Source organism: Camelus dromedarius, chromosome 9 (genome assembly GCF_036321535.1).
Source record: "Camelus dromedarius isolate mCamDro1 chromosome 9, mCamDro1.pat, whole genome shotgun sequence".
Lineage (NCBI taxonomy): Eukaryota > Metazoa > Chordata > Mammalia > Artiodactyla > Camelidae > Camelus > Camelus dromedarius.
The window spans coordinates 46386931-46408546 of NC_087444.1; the positions used below are offsets into that span (position 1 = coordinate 46386931).

Below are 21616 nucleotides of genomic sequence, written 5' to 3' on the forward strand. Positions count from 1 at the left end.
ACTGTGCCCCCTTCCCCTCCCACCACCACTGCTGCCCCCACGGTTCTATGGACCAGCATTAAGTGCACTGTGTCCTACAGAGCTTCCTGGAGGTGTCTGCAGCTACCAGCATTCACGGCCTCCTGTCCTCCACTCACGGCAATAGCTGCCCCACACCTGGGGATCAGACTGGTCCCTTTCTTTCCAGCTTATAGATTGCACCTTGTCCTCAGGCATGGGGAGGAGGCTGCCGTGGGTGGAATAAAAAGTAGACTTGCAAATCAAGCCATCATCCCCTGGAGGGTGAATGCTGGGTGCATTCATTTTCATCATTCATTCATTCATTCATTAAATGTTGGTATCAGGTCAAGAATATGCTGGGTGGGCAGTGCCAGGCTTGGGGTCCTGCAATGAACTGGCCAGACAAGGACTGAGGCTTTGAGAAGCTTTATTGGAGGAGGAGGGGAGAGAGGGAGAGATGTGCAGATGCAAACCAGCAAACCAGTTTGCTGAGACCATATTTCTTGGCAGGAGGAACTGCCCGAAGGGAAACAGTATGTTCCCTCCACTCCACGACATGCAAGAGACCCAAGGGAAGTTCTGCAGAATCGGGAAGGCCCTGGGGTGGTATCTGAAGACCATCACCATCCAGCCAGATCTTCATCACCCAGTTGGCTGCTAATTGCTGGGCGTTGCTCCTGAGCTGGGTAGGTAGAGCTCAGAGCAATGACACTGCGGGAATGCAATTCACATGGTTAATTACAGGAGAATCGGCATGTCGAGAAGTAGAGATACATGTTGTTCAACAAGAGAAATGAGTTGTAGGTCCTCACTGGCATCCAGGAGCCAGTTCAAGGTTGCCCCACACCTCTCCCTTGATTTATCTCCCATTTCGATCATGTCCACAATTGCAAAACAGAGAAGGTGTTATCGCTCTCATCTGCCCATGGCATCTAATTAGAGATATGACTGAACAAATCAGTTTACTGAATGCAGCCCATGCCTGGAAGCTCACTTCTGGGTACAGGGTGCTCCGTGGCAGGGCGTAGCCCAAAAGACTCACCAGGCAGCGATCAGGAGAGCAGATAAGAGGGTTGGTTCCAGTAGTCACAGTCTGTTCAGAAACTCCCCGGTGGTCACAGGTTCAGGGAAAATTCTTACTCTCCCACATAGGTTGGAGCGATGTCTCGGGTCACAGGTAGGGAGGAGAACTTGGAAAAAAAAAAAAAAAACACGAGACGGGCTCAGGGGGAGCACACCTAGAACACTGGAGGCTGAAACCTATGCCAAGAGAAGAGACAGGAGTCCACGTGAAGCAGAAGCAAATCCAGGGGCCTGTGCCCTGGTCTGTGCCGGATCTCCATGGCCTCTGTAATTTAATTCCTGGAGCAGGTGAAATTTAAAAGGCCACAAGGTGGATAAAAAGATACAGTCTGGTGGGTTTCGTAAAGCTGCTGGGTTTTTGATCCAAGGTACCGAAGGAGAGGAGGAAAGATGATATTGACTCAGCCACTGGAGGTTAAAAGTACATACTGTCAGTGTAAATAATTAGGCTTTTAAAGAGAGCATTTCACACTGTTTCATGGGCACCCATGGGAGCTGGGGAGGGGAGGTTAGAATGGGCAAAAATCGCTGAGGGCACCTTTCCCTTTTCCACTGCATCTGGAGGGGATGCTAAGAGGCACTAAGAAGAGAGCAGAGAGAGTAGGTGGGGGTCCAAAGACCCCCTGACTTGTTGGCAAATTTGGGGTACCTTATACATAGGTGCATTTGTCTGACTTTTGCAGGGGGTTGTGACTTTCTTTCCTCCTAAGGTTCTGAAGAGCCCGTCTCTTAAGAGATGTAAAAGTGAGGGACGCAGAACCAGGGAAAACAAGCATTTAGGTCCACAAAGGCTGGAACTCTTCCATTTCAGCTGCCACTCAATTCCGTGTAACACAAGCCTTGCACAGAGAAGATGCTCCATAAATATTGGGGTGAAGACAAAGAAACCAACCAACCAATAGGCACCCACCCTGGTCTACCTGTCCCACAGCACCATCAGTCAGCATCTCTCAGGCAGCTTCTAGGGGAAAAGGACTTTTTATCCCTTAACCCATTCCATCCTCCCAGCGGTGCTGCAATGTAGGAGTGGTTATCCCCATTTTTCAGATGAGGAAACCGGTGGAAGGGCTTGCTCAGGCCACCCAGCTGGTTAGGAGCACCAGCAGGATTTGAACTCAGAGCCAGAAAAGGTTATAATTCTCCAGAGCTGAGGTAGAGGGCAGCTCCAGTATTTTTCCAGAGGAAGGCTCCACAGAAGGGTCCAGGCCCTCAGGAACATAGGCCCAGATGCCCAGCCTGTCAGACAGGACAGTGGCCACAGGCCTGGAGGAAAAGCCAGCCTTCTCCATGTGACCTGCTGCTTTCCGGAGAAGGTAAATCCACTTCTCAAACTTTAACGTGTGTGGAAGCAACTCAGGGCACGGCTAAGGAGATTGGAACATGCCACCGCTCTCCCAGCAGATGCTCCCAGGTGATTATGACGCTGCAGATGATGCTGTAACATCCAATTAAAACCACAAAACAGGCTGCAAATTCCTGTGCCTGGTGCTGAGGACCGCACTCTCCCATCACGTGGGCAGCTCTGAAGCCCAAACTTGAACTTCCTACCTGCCATCTTAACTGAGAAGCCCTGCGGAGACAGCAAGGCCAGGGGCTTGCTTTCGAACCAGACAGCAGGAAAGTGACCAAGGCAGAATTTGGTGATTTTGCCTCTAAACGATGCAGAGCAACTTACTAGGCTCTGCAGGATTCTCCGTGGCGATCAAGCCTCGGACTTGTCTCTCTCCAACCCCTTCGCAACACACTTAAACCAGGGCCTGCTGGTGGCTTGGGAGGTGGCCACTGAGTATAAATATATATGGAGCTGACAGAGCCAAGATGGGCAGGGCATCTCAGGAGGATGGTGGTCTCACTGTCATTATCCAGGGCAAGGAGGCCATCCCAGCTCTGGCATCGACTGGATACACGCATTCTTCCTCCTGGACCAAGCTATGCCTCCATGGATGTCCAAACTGAGGGTTTGCAGAAAGAACAGCTGACATACAGGTGAACATTTTTTACCTTGAGAGATAGATATAGATAGATCGAAAAATCGATCGATAGATTCTTGGGGATTTATTAATGTGACTTGGAAAAAATAATCAGCCTGGCCCATACTTGGCCCATAATTTGAGAAGTGGCCTGTTAGCATGACCTCAGGCAAGTGACTTTACTCACCTCTGTGTGATGAGTCTGGCTAGTTTTATCAATTTGGTTTATCTTTTCAAAGAACCAGCTTTTAGTTTCATTGATCTTTTCTCTTGTTTGTTTAGTCTCTATTTCATTTATTTCTGCTTTGGTCTTTCTGATTTCTCTCCTTCCACTAACTTTGGGGTTTGTTTGTTCTTCTTTGTTTAGTTGCTTTAGGTGCAAACTTAGGTTGTTTATTTGAGATTTTTCTTGTTTCCTGAGGTTAGCCTGGATCGCTATAAATTTTCCTTTTAGAACTGCTTTTGCTGCATCCCATAGGTTTTTGGGGGGTTTTTCTGGTCTTTTTTTTTTTAATTGAAGTATAGTCAGTTACACCTATTTCTGGTGCACAGCATAATGTTTCAGTCATATGTATACATACATACATTCATTTTCATATTCTTTTTCACTATAGTTTACTACAAGATATTGAATACAGCTCCCTATGCCAAACAGACAAAATTTGTTTTTGGATTGTAGTGTTTTCGTTTTCATTTGTCTCTAGGTATTGATGAGTGAGTGAGTGTGTGTGTGTGTGTTTGTGTGTGTGTGTGTGTGTGTGTGTGCAGGAAGTGGAGGATACAGGAAACCTGGGAAGGTGATGAGAGAATGCTTGTAGTTTGGGGAATGGCGGGAACCTCTGACTGATTTTGTCAGTCTGCCTTCCTGCTGACTCCTGGCAGAGCTGGCCGACTGTGCCCACAGTCCCAGCATGTTCTTCCAACAATGCTCATCCTGATGACGCATGGTGCCCAAGGGGCCTTTACGAAATGTAGCCAGGCTCTCCAGGTGGCCTCCCTACTGCTCCGAGGCATGCAGGGGCGGGAGAAGAGGGTGCCTATTGTTCCCCAACAATCCTCTGGGCTTATCTCAGCTCCACCTTGGCCCAACTTCTCTCTCCTGCCTCCTACCAGAAACCTAGAGGGAGCTAATTGGTGGGAGTGACCTGACTCATCTGACATTAGACAGCAAGAGATTCATGGAAACTTCAGCCCTTCCCACTCTGTGCCCACACCTCTGGCCCCGAGAAAGCAGCCTGAAGTGCCCCGATCCCGTGGGACACTTGGCCAAGGGCTTAACAGGGCTTAACACAGCCTTGCAGATAGTCATGGAAAGTCTGCCAGCCCATCCATCTGCTCCCCAGCCCCAGCCCGATGGGCCTGAGCTGTGCTCCATCCATGTCCTCTCACAACCCCAGCAGCGCTGCCACACTCTCTTTGTAGAGGTCCAGGGAGCACTGTAGTCCTGCCTCCAGGGTCCCCTCAGAAATGCACTTTGACAGGATTCTGTTTTGCATGTAGCACCAAATGTCCTTGGAGGGGACCCAAGATTAACTTGCCTTATCTTGAAGTCTGCCTGGCAATCAACTGGGTCATGGCAAAGTTCCACCGCAAGCAGAGAAATCACACCATCCCGATCACCTACGCTCCCCACCGGATCCTTCGGAGGGAGGGACAGTGGCCAACCTCCTCGTGACCCCAGCCCTGCAGTGGGTCGAGGTGCACAGGTCTGGCACGGTCCATACCACCCAACAGGCATGGCCCAGGGCTTCCTCACCTACACCCAAACCGAGACCCCTGCACACTAGTTTACCTTGGGAACAGAGGGATGGGCAAGCATTAGGAGTGCTCCAAATCCTTGGGAGCCGCTGAAAGGCTGAACAGAAGAAATTAAAGCCAGAGCAAGTCCTGGACTTGACATGGGTGAGGTCTTAGTGAAGAAGATAAAATGGTGTGGAACTGGCACGGGGACAGAAAGGAGGGCCCCCAAAGAGATGCATTTCCACATAGAGTACCGTTTATGGTGTGGATGGCTGTCAACTGATGTGAGAAAACAAATGGTCTCTTCCATAAATGATGCTGGGAAAACCAGTTAACCATTTGTTGGGAGGAATAAAACTAAATCATTACCTATACCATACACACACCAGAAGAAATCCCAGAATGCCTGATACAACTCCTGGTTTTAAAAATGATATGAACATTGTGTGAAATGAAAAAAGCCCATCACCGAAAAACAAATACCGTACGATTCCATTTATGTCAGGTACCTAGAAGAGGCCAACTCATAGAGACATAAGGTAGAAATGTGGCGGCCAGGGTTTGGGAGGAGGGGGCAATGGGTGTTCAATGAGGACAGAGTTTCAGTTTGGGAAGATGAAGGAGTTCTGGAGTGGCCGGTGCTGATGGGTACCCAGCAACGTGTGCTTAATGCCACTGAACTGTACACTTAAAAATGGAGAAGACGGTAAACTTTATACCGTGTGTATTTTACCATAATGAAAAATGATCATCTGTCAATGTCATTTTTTAAAAATCATATGAGCATTAGAGAATAATATGAGATAATAGCTTTCATAACCTTTGGATGGGGAAGTCGTTTTCCGTGTCTTAAGCAAGAGATGAAATCTAGAATCATACAAGAAAAGGTTGACAAAGTTACAATGCTACGTTAAGATCAACAAAGACAGCTAAAGAATTTTTTAACGACAGTCAGGACAAGAACAAGAGAATGGTAATAGATCCCCGGCCCGCGCCAGTGGAACTTCGGTCCAGACGTTTCTGCTCTTCAGCCATCTTCACCAGTTCAGCCTTTTCATCCAACACCTCTTTTATCATTTGCCTATTTTTCCTTTAAAGTCATAATCAACTCAGGTGAGGAATACTTTATGGACAATCAAATGCACCCACTCTAAATGTCCATCCCCACGAGTTTGCACAAACTCATATAAGCATCTCCAGATCAAGAGGCAGACGCTTCCCCCCATCCTCAGAGTGCTCCCGGGTCCTCTCACATCCAGCCTGTCTCCACCCCAGGGCTCTAGCTCTGGTTTCCTGCGGCCATGATTTGCCTTTTCTGAGGAAGTCATAGAAATGGAATCATGGAGGATGTAGTCTTCTGTTTCCGACTTCTCTCCCTTAACCCAGGGCTTTTGAAACGCCTCATGCTGTCGTGTGCTTTGTTACCTTGTTTCTTTTCATTATCGAGTAGTTCTCTCTTGTACGGAGTTGCCACTGCTCCTTTCTCTGTTCACCTGTTGACGGATGTTTGGGTTGGCTCCAGTCTGGGGCTCTCAGGAACAATACTGCTATGAACATTTGCATAGGACGCCTGCTTTCACTTCTCTTGGGGAAACACCTAGGAATGGAACCGCTGGGTCATATGGTAACAGGTGTTTTAAACTAATTTCTAACTTCATCTTGAAAGAAAACTTGAGGTCACTACTATAATTAAAAGGCAGTATCACTTGCCATTAAGCAAAGTTTACCATGATAATAAAAAACCTCAAGATTTAAATATATATATACAATAGTATTGCATTTGGTATGCAACCTTACACAAAGCAAGGCGCTTACACGCCAGAGAGATGCTTTCTCCTGACAAAGGCTTTGAGCCTTAGGTTACTACCAGAGAACTCTCTCTGCTGAAGGGGAAGCTTAGCAGGTGTTGGAGAGATGTCAGGGCTCTGGCCAGGCTGCCTTGGAGGGAAGGAATGACTGTGATTCAACGTTACTGAATGTCACACAGATATGCCACCTGTGTCGCTCCCTGGGCAGGGATGAGGGATAACACGGAGAACCGGTGAATTTGCTCGCCTCTGTGGTCAAGGAGAAAACACTTCCAGCTTCATGGAGCTACATATTTAACAAAAAATTATAAAGTGTTGTTATGGGCCAGGCACTGTTGTAAGCGTTTTACAACTATTAGCTTATTTATGAAAGATAAGCTAGAGCCATTTTTTTAAATGTATTTTATTTAAAAAGAATTTTTATTAAAGTGTCGAGGTATAGTCGGTTTACAATGTTGTGGTAGTTTCTGGTGTACAGCGTAGTGATTCAGTTATACATATATATATAATCCTTTCCATATTCTTTTTCATTTAGGCTATCACAAGGTATTGAATATAGTTCCCTGTGCTATACAGTAGGTCCTTGCTGATTATCTATTTTATATATAGCAGTTGGTATCTGCAAATCCCAAACTCCCAATTTACCCCTCTTCCCCCTGGTAACCATAAGTTTGTTTTCTATGTCACAGACGCAGTCTGAGTCTGTTTCTGTTTTGTAAATAAGTTCATTTGTCTCACTTTTTTAAGATTCCACATATAGGTGATATCATATGGTATTTTTCTTTCTCTTTCTGGCTTATTGCACTTAATGTGAGAATCTCTAGGTCCATCCATGTTGCTGCAAATAGCATTATTTTATTCTTTTTTATGACTGAGTAGTATTCCACTGCATAAATATACCACATCTTCTTTATCCAGTCATCTGTTGATGGACATTGGGCTTGTTTCCATGTTTTGGCTGTTGTAAATAGTGCTGCTATGAACATTGGGGTGCGTGTATCTTTTCAAATTAGAGTTTCCCGTGGATATAAGCTCAGGAGTGGGATTGCTGGATCATATGATAAGTCTATTTTCAGTTTTTTAAGGCATCTCCGTACTGTTTTCCATAGTGGCTGCACCAAACTACATTCCCACCAACAGTGTAGGAGGGTTCCCTTTTCTCCACACTCTCTCCAGCATTTATATTGTTTGTGGACTTTTTAATAATGGCCATTCTGACAGGTGTAAGGTGATACCTCGTTGTAGTTTTGATTTGCATTTCTCTAATAGTTAGTGATACTGAGCATTTTTTTCACATGCCTAGTGGTCATTTGTATGTCTTCATTGGAGAAATGTTTAAGTCTTCTGCCCATTTTTTGATTGGGTTGTTTATTTTTTTGTTATTAAGTTGTATGAGTTATTATATTCTGGAAATTAAGCAGAACCTTTTTTTTTTATGAGAGGGGAAACACACACCTGGTTGTTTCTGATGAGAATAAGATTTTTCACCCAACTAAGTAACATTGCAAGTAACAAGCCCTTAAGATAGTGACACCCCTGCTCAAATCAGAAGCCCCGGTCAGAAGTGAGCCTGATCACAAGGCTATCAGGCCCCTATAAATCCTATTCCTAGAGGCTCAAATGCCAAGCCCTGTAATGTGACAGCTGGAGCCCCAGCACTGCCTAAGGTTGCGGTTCCAGGATCAGATCCAGGTCAGTGTCCAGGTCCTGCCAGCCTTAGGCAAGCAACTTAGTCACTCAGTTTCCTCATCTGTGACATGGGAATTAAAAAAAGTCTGTGCTTAAAAAAAAAGAAAACAGTCCTGCTCATAGACTCTGTAGATTAATTGGAAGAGAGGCATGAGATAACAAGAGAAGAGCATTTAGCACAATGCCTGGCAAGTCGCCCTCAGTGAATGTCAGATGTTCCAGCTGTTGTTATAACAATAATATACATGCAAGTACACAGGGTGCTCTGTGGGTAAAGGAAGCTGTGAGTCAGTCTGTCAACAACTGGTGATTCTCAAGTAGCCACTGTGTGCCCAGGACTATCTTAGGCTCTGGATCCCTAGTATTGGAAAAGGAAACACAGGCCTGGTTCTCCCCCTCATCAAGCTTATACTCAGCAGAAGGTAGAAAATTAACATAAAAATAATAGATAAATAAGATAATTTGGAGGTTTCAAGAAGAGCTATAAAGATGATGAACTAGAACAATTTGATACAATTAAGAGTCAGAAGAGGCCTTGAGAAGATGGGGGAGGGAGATAGAATAATGGTGAGCTTTCCTCAATAAAAATTAGCATGTACAGAGGCCCTGGGGTTACCTGGTTTGAGGGCAAAATCAGCCAGAAGGAGAGGTTGGTGAAGGTCTGATTATCCGGGGCCTGGAAAGCCACTTGAGAAGTTTGTATTTTATTCTGGTTGGAACAGAAATATTTTCCTTAAAGTATTTTAAGTGAGAGAAAAAAGTGATTGGATTTGAGTTTCAGAAAGATCACTCTGTCTGTTGTGCAGAGGATGAATCATTGAGGGTAAGAACAGAAGCAGAGAGTCCAATTTGCAGGCTGTGGCAGGAATGTAGGCAACAGATGTGGACTAGATGGACGTGGCTGGTCACTGGGTAACTGGTGAGAAGCAGTCCTACACAGGATGGCTTCTGAAGTTAGACAGGACTGTCATGCTGATGGACTAGATAAAGAGGAAATGAAGGGAGTCAAGAAGAGTGCTAGGTTTTTGGCCCCAGCAACAGGGGAACAGTGTTGCCACTTCCTGAGATGGGTAATGATAGGAGAAGAGCTGGTACATTTGAAGCGTTTTAAGTTTGCAGTGTCTGTTAAACAGTTGTAAAGGGAGGGTAGTGTCTTGGGCCTGGGGAAGAGAGCCAGGCTAAAAATGAACATTTTGGATGAAAATATAATGTATTCTAAAGCTATGGTGTATTCCAAATGACATCACCCAGAGAGAGAAAATAATGAGAGAAAACAGGTCACATTTTTCAATACTCAGTGGCCCAACAGAGAAACATAGTTGAGAAATGCCGCATACCACATTCCCCTCTTGGGGATGCACACCAGCACATTAAATGCACTGATAAGTCCTGCAGTTAGCCTAGAGGTCTGCTTATGTCTCTTTAACAGGATTTCCCAGATGTATTTGATCACAGAAGCCTTTTTGCTTATAAAACCATTGAACGTGCCATGGAGCGCCAAACAGATCAAGAACTCAAGCTGGGTCTTCAAGGATGAGTGTGATTTATGTCTAGGAGAGCATCAAGAACAGGGGCCGGCAAACTTCTGTGTAGGATCAGAGATTACGGATTTGAGGCTTTGTGGGCCATCTGGTCTGTGTTGCAACTGCTCGGCTCTCCCACAGCACAGAAGCAGCCCTGGACAATATGTAAATGAACGGGCATGGCTGTGTTCCAGGAAAACTGTATTTCCAAAATTAGGCAGCAGGCCAGATGTGGCCCAGGGGCCGTATGTTGTTGACATCATCTCCTGATCTGGGATAAGGAGAGCTAAAGAAGGCAAAAGGCAGGGGAAGGTGTGATCCAGAGGAGAGAGAAGGCAGAGTGTTTGGGGGGAAAAGGAGGAGCCAGTCTAGCGGGAGGGGGGGCACCTCCTTCCTCTGTTGGTCTCTCAACAACCTGGGAGGGGTGGAGGAAGGTCCCAGTATCCAGTTCTACAGGTCGAGGCCGGAAGATCAAGCAGCCTACCCAACTGAGGCCCCAGCCCACATCACCTGACCCTGAGCACACCGCCAGATCACCTACCACGTGACAGAAACAGAGGAAGACAGTCCGGCAGCCAGACTCCGCCTCCCTCCGAGGATGGAACTTTATCCAGAGGCCATCTCCACCCAGATCAAATGGCCATCCCGGTCCATGCCAGGCTGCCAGCCTGCCCCACCACCTCCCTCCCCTACTCCAGTAGATGAAAGGAAACCTTGCCTCGCCAAACAGAGAAGATATGTGAATTAACAAACACCAGAGCCTCCGGTGCCCATGATAGCAAAAAGAGATCCAAGGAAACACTGATATTTATTTATCTGGTGTTTTCTTTCAGATCTAGCAGTGCGACAGTAACACGTGTCACCGTCAGCCCAGGCCCTGCTGGCAACACCTTGAAAACGACGTGGAGGTTCAGAAAATAAACAGCAGTCGCTCTGATTCCAGCGATAAAATACCAGTGTAAGGAGAGCCTCCTGGGATCCACAATCTGGAATTGTCAGGGGATGCGAATTGTCTGTTTTTTTGATAAAAGATGTCAGCTACCCTTCCGGGTTTTAAACAGAAAGAAACACTTCTGATTATGAGACCAGTTGTATATCGTGAAGTCTGTTGAAAGAATCAGTGTGTGCAGTGAATGTGCTTTCCTCGCCCATCAATGTCCTTAAAATTTCCTTATCAGAAGAAAATTCAGCCAAATCAGAGTTACAAAAAGTACACAACTCGAAAGTGTCTTGTTTTTCTCGGAGCCCTTGCCTCGTGAAGGCTGAAGTTTCCTGATTACTATTCACTTCAAAAAGCCTTCAAAGACTGCTCCAGAATCAGCAATTATTATTATTTTTTTAAGGCTTAGGACTAATTAGCCTCATGAAAGATTGTTTTGTTGTGTGCGGTTTGTGGTTGTTATGTGGCTTGTTTTGCCTTGAAAAATGCTGCAATTGCTTTTTTCCTTCTCAGTTGAAATTCAACCAGGGGAAAAAATAGCCCAATTAGGAATCATCAGTGGACTACCTCACACATAATAAGCCCGAATAAATAAATATTTATTCAATGAGTGAATGAATATTGAACAGCTTCACATCCTGGGACTAAGGATCCAAAATAAGAATTTAAATAGCCATCAGTACCTGTTGATCAAAGCAAGCGAGAGGAAGAGCCTTACTAATACCAGTCAAGCTCATTTGGTCTCCAGAACACTGTGAAAGATCATTTATTCATTCAACAAACCTTTAAGGAGTGTTCACTCAGACCCAGGCTCATGCTGGGTACTGGGGGTGCAGCAGGGAGCAGGATGCCCCAGTCCCTGACTGCCTGGAGGTCGTATTCTGATAGGAGTCACCCCATGACTTTCATGTTGGAAACAGCCCTTTCTGGAAATTCTACCATGAAGAGATGAGTTTGGGCCACTGTGATCTTTGCCAAACACAAGTAGGTGTGTCACTGCCCTCTCTCCACTTTCACATCTCTTCCATCAGTGTGCTTAAAATCATTTAATACTTTCTTTTTGTTTCTGTGATGTAGACCAACCCCTTCCATGGCCTTAACAGGGCCAGCAAGGCCTCATCTAACGAGGCCCCTGCTGACTTCGCCAGACTCACTCCCATGCTCTGTATTCCAGCCACCCCAGCCTCTTCAGGCCCTTGTATCTGCCATGCTCCCCTCCGCCACTGGGCCTTTGCACCTGCAGTTCCCTCCGCCAGGAGTGTTCTTCTCTCCCCTGCTCTCCTTTGTGCAGCAGGTCCTACTCATGATTCAGATCTCAGTGCCAGTTTCTCAGGGAAGCTTCTCTGGACTTTTCTGACCAGGTCTTTCTTCCCTACAGGGTCCCAAAGCCCCAGGTTGCTTTCCTCTGTAGCTCTCATCCCCGGATGAACACATTTGCATTCATTCATGTGATGATACAACCATCTGCCTCCCCTTCGCCTAGATCTGTCACTCCAAAGGGGCTTTATCTGTTCTCTGGACCTCTGTGTCCCCCACACATCATACGGTTGTAGATTTGTTGAATGAGTGGATGAATGAGTGAGTGAATGAAGGAAGGAAGGACCTGCTAAAGTTCTAGACTGCCAGTGGCACACGACGACCTCCAGGAGCATTGCCTTCGTCTGCTTTAAGAGAAGATGAGTCACCTTTCTTTCAGGAGTCTCTCTGTTTCTAGGCAAAGTTGGGCTCCGCCTTCCACCAGGCACACACATCGGTCCCAGCCTGGGCAGGCCTGGGCCTGTCATTCTGCAGGAAAACGGTGTGACTCTTGCCAACCTACACATCCAGGGCACCAGCCCCAGCCCACCCCTGGAGGCCCTGGTTCCCTGGGGTCCCCAGTCCCAGGGGACAAGCACAATTCTGTGTCCTCGTTGACCAGGTTCCTTGTCCTTCCAGATCCACAAGCTGTCTGACAAGATTAGATCTTCCAACCAGGCTCCAAAGAGGGTAGGGGCCAAAAAGTCGTGGCCCCGTCTAGCAGGGCAGCACCCGGGGAACCGCAGCCACTGCCCCAGCTCACCCAGCAGAGGAAAAGGCGAGGGCAGCAAGGTCACCGGTCATTCCTAGACAAGGAAGCGGGTTCCTCCAGCACCAAGGAGGATGAGTTCCCTTCCCAGAGTGCCAGGCACAGTCTGATCAGGCCCCAAGGACCATCTCCCAGCAGTGAAAAGGGGAGGACTTGACAGCCCTGCTGGCGAGACACTGGGCTTCCGTGGTTGTCAGGATGTGGACTCCAGACAGCAGCTGCCTGCGTCCTACTGCAATGGTGTGAACTTCAGCATTCATTTAACCTTCAGTGCCTCTGTTTCCTCATCTGGAAAATGGGCTTTTAAAAAATAACACCTATCTCATAGGATTGATGTGAAGATTAGATGAGTTGATACAGGCAAAGTAGCAGGGCCAGACACATAGCTTGGCTGCTCCGGGTGCTATAAGATTAGCTATTACCATTTTTATCAGCTATTATAATTATCGGTGGAGTTGCACATGGTAAATGCCATCTCCTCTTAAGCACCGGAATGGTCAAGGCATAAGGCAAATTGATTAATTCAGTTTTCTAGGTTAGGAGACAATCTCTATACATATTGATTTTCAAACATCGTTTGAAATACTACTTGTATTTTATAAATAATTTGCAAGCTGAATCAAACTCTTTGATGTGTCGAAAGAATGTTACAGACCCTAAAGGGTCTTTGAAGGGTCTGGGAATCCTCTGAAGTGCCTGGGTGGTTCGTGTGGCCCTGATGCAGACACCAGTGTGAAATGAACCCTGCAGGTTCGGGGACCGGGTTCACAGGGTTCGAGCCCCAGCATGGTCCTTGGCCAGGTTCACGGGGCTCTTCCACACACCCTTCTCCGCCCTCATTTGGAAAATGGGAATACTGCTAGCACCTCTGCCATAGAGCCATCGTGAGGCTTTAATACAATAATTGACTCAAAAGCATTTAGCACATGTCCCAGCAGAGAGTAAGGACTTGATAAATGTTTGCTTCTGTATGTTATTCTGTTGGACAGAATTCCACTCTGTAAGGCACGGCGGTCCGTGCACAACAGCTGAAGATGTAGAAGACGCAAGCTGGATCTCCAGGGTTTGTAAACTAAAACCCCACGCCCTTTTGTTTTTCTAGCAGTCACCTTGCTCATAAAAACCAAGAACCCTCTGTTCTTTGCCAGTCAACTTGCTGGCTGGGTGCCGGGTCACCAGGAGTTGACAGCATTGCAGCAACTCAACACTCCAGGCTCCGGACAAAGCAGCCGTGCTTGGCCGCTGTGAAGGAGATTTGTCATTTTGTTTCGAGTCAGGGGATGGTTTCCCCTTTCCTTCTGGACCTGCGTCTAATTTCGGCCAAAGCGTATACCAGCTGCCCACCCCTGACTGGCCCAGCAGGCATCTATCCTGATGTGAAGCAATTTCATAAATTCAAATGGGGCACGTTTCCTACACAATCTATTTAGCTTAACAAGTTAATCAGGGTGCGCGAGCCCAATTTGTCACTGCGCTGTTTTCTCTTGCCTGCCGCTCTAATTGTATAAATATGCCCAGAGGTTTGATGAAACTTCTAACATCTCAAACAACAAATGGCCCACTTAACAGAGGGTGCTGTGGCTATTTTGAAGAAGGGCACGTCCCCCCCTGAAGCTGGAGGCTCCCGCTCAACCCAGCAGCCTGGCACAACTGGGTTACTGCTCCTTGGGCTCACCCAGATGCCAGGGTCTGGGCCATGGCAAGCGGGCAGGGAAGGAGTGAGGGAGGGAGGGAAGGATGCTACAGAATGCAGCTGTCGCCAACTCCCGGGCTAACTCCAGAAAACACCAAAGCCTATCCTCTCCGAGATCTACGCTCTTTGGGATTATGCAGAAGGGCAAATGGCGAGACTCAGGGGCTTGAAAGCGCGATGCCTCTGGGGTCCAGACCTCTTCTATCAGGTTCTCATCTGAACCGCTTTCAGGGCCTGATTTATTAAGAGGCGGGCAGTGAAACTGTTCGGCTGGTCCCTGGAAACTGATAATAAATCTGCGGCGTGGATCACAGGTGGTGGCGCTCTTTGAGCTGGATGGCGGAGAAAAGTCCAGTAAACCGAAACGAATGTGTCTCCATTTGGTTCTGGAAGTGTGACTTTCAGGATTTCCTTTTGTATTTATTTTGAATTCCCTCTTCTTGGATTTAAACCTTCTGTCTCCTCTACCTTTGTGTTAATATTTCAACCTATAAATTTCATTTTAATAAAGGAGGTGTCTAGCCAGGAGATAAAACGTTCTTTAAGACAGAAAACTTCTGTCCCTACCCCACACCCTCCCCTCATCTTTCACACATTTTGTCTCAAAGGCCCAGATGTTTCCTCTGCCTTATCGGTGTGCTAAAAAGAAATCCAATATGCCGGGCTTTCAAATTTTCCGCCACAGAAACAAAGGACAACAGAAGGGGAGAATGGCCTTGCTTTCCTGGGAGCAGGGACAGCTAAGAGGAAAATGGGAAGGAGCCAGGTGCCCTGGAGAGGAGCGGGACTCCTGTTACCCTGGCTGACCCCTCCCCCCCAGCTGAAACCATTCAAGTAATAAATGCTCCACCCACCTGTCGGGGCAAGGCTGCAAATGCCACCCTGATGTCACGTTCCTGATGCTCTTCCAGGGCTCCGGTTACAGGCTGTGCTGGGACCGTGCACTTGGCTGCGTGGAGAGCCGCCTTCCTTGGCCTCACTCGCTGGGAATTTCCATTTCCCTGGGATGTTAACTGCACAGCCCTGGTCCAGGGGCTGGTGTCCTGAGCCACAGCCCTTCCTGCCACTCCCAGGAAGTCCCCCGAGCACCAAGACCACTGCCCCACCCTATCCCAGTATCTCCCATTGTAACCTCACCCTCAAAGCACTTTATTTAGGATTTCAATTTTAATGCACCCAGGAGAACCTCTTGTAAAGCCCACACCCCAAGGTGTATCAACCTTGTCACTAATGGCATCACTGGTCACCCAGACCTCAGGCATGTCAGAAGCAGCCCCTCACCCCATCCCAGCCACTCACTACATCGCCCTGTAGCCAAAACCTCTTAAACGTGTCCCCGCGGGTCCCCTCCTTCTCTGGCTACAGCCACTGCCTTCATTTACACACCCATCTCCCTCATTAGATGGGAAAATGTTTTATTTTAGTAGTTAGATATGTATATAATGTGTAATAGAAAATAAATTGCTTTTTCATTTGTAATAGTGAGGGCTCTCTTTTTGAATAAATGTATCTAAATACAGAAGTAAGTCCATTTACATTTTGAAAATACATATAGGAGAGCCAGGCTACCTGGTGGGCAGGTTGAGCCAACAGGTTAAGAGCACATACCTGAGTCTGAAGCTCAGCTCTTGCAGTTTCCTCACTGTGTAACCCTGGGCAAGTTCCTTAACCTCTCTGTTCCTCCCAGGATTATGGTGAGGATTAAGTGAGTTGCTGCTTACTGTAAATTAGTGCCTTACAGTGTTGCTGCCTCACCACCCGGGAAGTCCAGACTACTGCGTGAGGCTCCTCTGTGCCTCCTGGAGAGATGCTTCTAGAAGCTGAAACAGAGTATGTCACAACTCTACTAAAAACTCTTCCTATTGTCTACAGGCTGAAGTCTGAACCTCTCACAATGGCCTCCAAGGTCTTCCGTGATCTGTCTCCGACCCTGCTGTTTGCCGTCTGTGCTCAGGCATCCTGCAACGCCAGACTCCTTACTGGCCCCAGATGAACCTCCTTTGTTCGTGCCCCTGTGCCTTTGCACATGCTGTGCCTTCTGCCAGGCATGCCTTTCTTTCATCCTGTCCATTGAGCAGATTCCTCCTCTTCATATTTCATTTCCTCATATTTCACTTCCTTCTTCTTTTCCACTTCTTCAGACAGGGTTAGACACTCTGAAACATTAGAAAAAAAAAAAAAAGCCAAAAGTGACTCCATTTAAAAATCACAAAGCTAAAACTATTCAATAAAACATCAATTTAAAAAAAAACACAAACTAAATCCCATGATAATAGTGCAAAACGGTTTAGTTTAGACTTTGTCTTGAAAAAAATAAAAGGAATATTATTTCTAATACATTTGTCTGATGTTTAACCACATCTAGGCTATCATTACAACTATGCATTAACTTTGAGAACTAACAAAAAACAATTCATGCTTTTAGTTATAGTTCTTATAAAATTGTATGAGTCATCAATCCAATGGTTTTTACTCCATATTTGACTTTGACAGCATGGTTATTTTAAAAGGCCATTTCGTGAATGCATCAGAGGATTTCATTCATTTTCTTGAGAAACACTCATCACCTTGATATTTAACTCACCCTCCTGCAAAGCCCTTACCATATCATCATCCCTGTTCACTTTCCTTTTTCCTTTGCCAACTGCTCTACCTCTGTGGCCAGGTCCTCTGTGAAATGGCTTTCTCGAGAACAACTCCCAGGAGTTTTCCAGCATCACCTTCATCAGTTTCACAAGACCCTGCGTCTTTTACAAGATGGCTGATTTCAGGCTGCAGTTAATTTGAGCTGTTTCAGCCATGTGTTAATATGCTCACAACAGGGAGTTATCCAAGAACAAATATTCACATGGCAAGGATCTCTGTCTCTCTTATATCTCTTCTCATCCACTGTGTGATAACTGGACATCTGTACATTGGGGTGCACATACCATGTGATCCAGTGCCCCAAATCCCCCTTTCTGCATCTCCTGCCCGCACTCCTCCCTCCTTTCCTCCAAGCTCCCAGCCACCTACCTCAACACCCACAGACAACTACACACACCCCTCCCTCCTTCCTTTCCTTTCCATCTTCAAACACTTGATGTAGAGAAAGGTGGTTCTCACTGACAAGGTCTGACAGGAATGGCACATGTATTTTAATTATCATGCTAGATCTTGTCAATTAGTGTAGCTGCCCGAGGGCACTGGGACAAGAGCCTGAGACCAAGTAATGCCTCCGTGGGAAAGACCACGACTGTGGATGACCGGTGTTTGCCCTGAGCCCACCTGGAGAGGGACGGCCAATGTGTGATGTGATTCCAAACCGGGTCCAGGCTGGATTGTAGACACAGGGGAGCTCTATAGAGCAAGTCCCCTTTCTCATCTTGTTCAATACCCTAGAAACCATCCACAAAACCTCTTCTATATGCCAGGGCTCAGAGCAGAGCCCTGAAGAAGGAGCAGCTTGGGCCCCTATAAAAGAATCTCACGTTGCAGACCAGGGTGGGACAGGGGTTTCAAATCTTCTTACTCTGTCAGAAGTACCCACTGCCCCACGATACTCACCTCTAGAGTCCTGAGCAAGAGTGTGAACCACATTTCCTACTGAGCCCATGTCAGTCATAGTACCACAGTACTGGAAATAAGTCATCAAGGGAAAGGTCTCCAGCTTGGTAGATCCTGCTCCCTTTCAGTGGAACAGTTCATTCATTCATTCATTCATTCGTATATTCAGTGAGTCATACCATCAGTTAACACTGCCCATGATAGAGAGGCTAAAGTCGGCCAAACCCATCCTGAGGATAAAGCTGGCATGTCAAAGGGATCTCTTGAGGGGAGAGAGCTACTCTGAGCTCTCAAGCCCACTGACAATCTACCACATTAGGACCCAGCCCTCTGGGACCCAGTTGTCCCTGGAGACCTGGCACCAGTTCCAGGAGACGGCATAGCTGTCATAGAAGCCAATGCTACAGGTAATTCTGGCAATTACGACTCATGGTCAATTAAACAGATTTATGTCATGTTACTTGGGAGGCCCAGTAATCTGGGATGAGTCCGAGTGGAATTAAGCATGGAGGACCCCAAGTTCCAAGTCCAACCACTCCCCAGTCTTTCTGTCCAAAAATGACTTTCTTGCTCCCTGCCGGCAAGCTCACAGCCAAAGAATCACTTGACTGGGTGGCCCCCTGCCCGATGGCCCTGTGTCTGTACAGAGGTAGGAACCCATGTGCTGTGTACTGTTCCCTTTGAATCTTTAAACCACCCTTTGGGGCCCCTCCCATTTTAGAGATGAGGAAACTGAGTCTCAGGAACCAAGGAACCTTACTCAAGGATGTGCATGAGATAACTCAAACCCAGGGGTCACATCGTACAATCGGCAGGTCTCTCCCATATACCAGTATTTAACATTGCTTCTTTTGCTTTTTACTTTTGTCTTTATCCATATGCCAGCTGTACCACTATTTATTTAATATTTGCCTTTAAATCCACTCCTTTGGAAAGTTATATAGCTTACTCTAGGAGGAAGACTCAGGAAATGACGATTTTGATGTATCAACTATATGTTTGCTTAGATGCCCACCGAGCTATGGAATAAACAGAAAAAGTTCATTCTATGTACCTCCCTTGCTTGGCCAAGATACCGCATTTGTGCTTCACCTTGGCAACACCACCCCATAGCACGCTGCTTCCTTGGGGTGTGACCCTTCACCTAGAGGCCAACCCTCTGGTTGAGGGCAGGGGTACAAGGGAAGCTCTGGGGTCAGGCAGATCTGAATTCAAATCCCAAGCTTGCCACAGTACAAGCTTTCTGAACTTGGCTAAATGTTTTTAGTCTCTCTGAGCCTCAGTTCCCACATCTATAAAATGGGGCCAATAATAGTCTCCTTGCAGGGCTGCTGGGGTAACTCAAGGATCTAATGCGTGACATGTGCCTGGCACTTGGTAGCTCTCACGATGCTCTGTGGTCTTTGGGGAGTAAAGGAAGCCGGGCGCTATATGGTTCCTGCCTGCAAGGCAGAGTCCAATTGCCTGACAGTCTGCAAGGGCCAGTGTTCATCCCTTTGGGGTGACTGTCCCACCAGGTTAAGAATGCAGAGTCTTCAGACAAAGCTGAGCTTCTGCCTTGGGCTCCGGCTCTGCTTGGTTAAACTTTGAGCTCAATCCAGGTGGGAAAGTAATGACCTTAGAGCAGTTGGTCCATTCCCCCACCCAGCTGTCCAGATCAAGCAAGACTGGGAAATGTGAGCCAGAGCAAGAGACAATTGCTGCCGGGGGGGGGGGGTCACTTCCCTTCCCGTAGACACCCCCAAACAATCCAGGGCACATCTACTCATTTGGTGATAGGCTCCACCTAGGGTTCCCAGGAAGCTAGAACCCCCACATACACTTAGGATCAGGGGGTGTGGACAGTGTCACACAATGATGCTGGTGGTGGGCTTTAGGCAGTCTTGCCCTTGTGGGCCCCTTCCTCCATTAAAAAAAATTAAAACATATTTTACAACGTTTGGTATAAAGACAATCTGAATTGAAGCTGGAGTTGTTATTATATATTTACTATCACTATTTTAATTTTTCCCCTCTGATTTTTAAAAGAAGCTATCATTGAGACCTTTTCATGCACCCCTAGAAGTACCATGGGCCTGGACCTTGTGCCTACCTGTCTATCCTAGGGTGCAGAGGGTCAGGCTGACAGCATCCCAGAGGTGGTCAGCAGGGCTGAGCCCAGAGGGAAAATGCCTGTGGAAAAGATGCTCCCAGTTGGCTGTCAGGTACTTCCAAGTAAGCCTGAGTTTCCCAAACAGCCCAGAAGGGGCTGGCCTCCCCTGGATAGTGGGACCAGACCAGAGACTGGAGCAAACGCCCCAGGCTGAGGCAGGGGGACATAGACCCCAGATTCTAGTTACACTCTCTATGTCAAGGATGGAAGGAGAAACTCAACCAAGGTGAGAGGCTCAGGGCACACGCCAGCCCTAGGGACAAATCTATCCTCACCCAAAGCCACTGTGCCCCCTCAACAGACTCCTACCCAAGGAGTTTACAGAAGACTCCCACCCAAGAAGATTGTTTTAGGCAGAGCTTTTGATTGAAAATGATAAACTCAACCCAAGTCACTTCAGCCAAAAGGGAGGATTTATTATGAGGCTTCAGGGCATCACAGAGAAGCCAAAGGCGGGGAAACCCTGCTCCTTTGGGACCATGAGCTAGAGAGACACCTGGAGAGGCACTCTTTCCTTTTACTCTCTGTGCCTCTGTACATTTCATCTGCTTCCTGTGCAATCTGGTCCAGTGGCAAAATACGGCTGCCCTATGGCTCCCAGGTCTATGAGTCACTGTTTTAGACACCCTCAGACACCTCTGTGCTGTCTCTTCATCTTGAATACTTCCAGAAGAGAGAAGCTGATTGGTCCAGCTTGGGTCAAGGGTCCTGCCAAGGAGGGAGGAACACCAGCAGCAAATAACACATCTGGGGGCCTTTGTCCTATGAATTAAAGAGCTATTTTTATAGGAAGTTGCAGTGGATGGTCACGACAAATGGGGAGGCCACCTTTGAAGTTCCATCACTTTTAGTCCATCCAGTTTAATCATTGAGTCCATTAGAAGCAGACAGAATGGAAGCTGAGTGGGTAGCAAAAAAATGCATCGAGTTGGCTGGTTGAGGCCAACCACGGGAGAGTGGTGGGCAGAGCCATCTTGGCTCAGCTGTCATCATTGACATTGCTTGCAATCCTCCAATCAGAGTGTGATATTTACTCAACAGCCGCCCCTGGGGTCTGGGTTACAAACACATAACCAAGACCAGCCCGCACAAAGCATCAGGGCTGCAGGACTCCCATTTATGGCTGGACAATATACGCTTTCCTAGTTGAGGATGATTCCCTTACAGACACCTCTTCTCTGTAGGCCCCTAGGTGGGACACAGCGAGAGGAAGGTGGATCAGGGCTGGGTGAGCCTCCGATACAGGCTCCGATATCCAACAGCTCAGCGCCGGGCAGCGGCTGAGCCCTCAAGCCAAGAGACATCGCAGCCAACATACCAGCATCCCAGACGCCGAGCAGATGACGCTGTTCCTCTGCCATCTTTCCCAGGGAGCCTGCCAAGTCCCCAGGCCCAGCCAGTGCTGAC

General features: G+C 47.3%; 1 long non-coding RNA gene across 1 annotated transcript; it reads right to left on the reverse strand.

Annotated features, from left to right (window-relative positions):
* Positions 1 to 437: 437 nt before the first annotated feature.
* On the reverse strand, positions 438 to 15485 carry LOC135322170 (uncharacterized). The gene is made up of 3 exons (XR_010382537.1): positions 15366 to 15485; positions 1043 to 1190; positions 438 to 711 (listed from the first exon to the last, which is right to left on the reverse strand). It is a non-coding gene; the product is annotated as an uncharacterized LOC135322170 (long non-coding RNA).
* Between the last annotated feature and the right edge of the window lie 6131 nt (positions 15486 to 21616).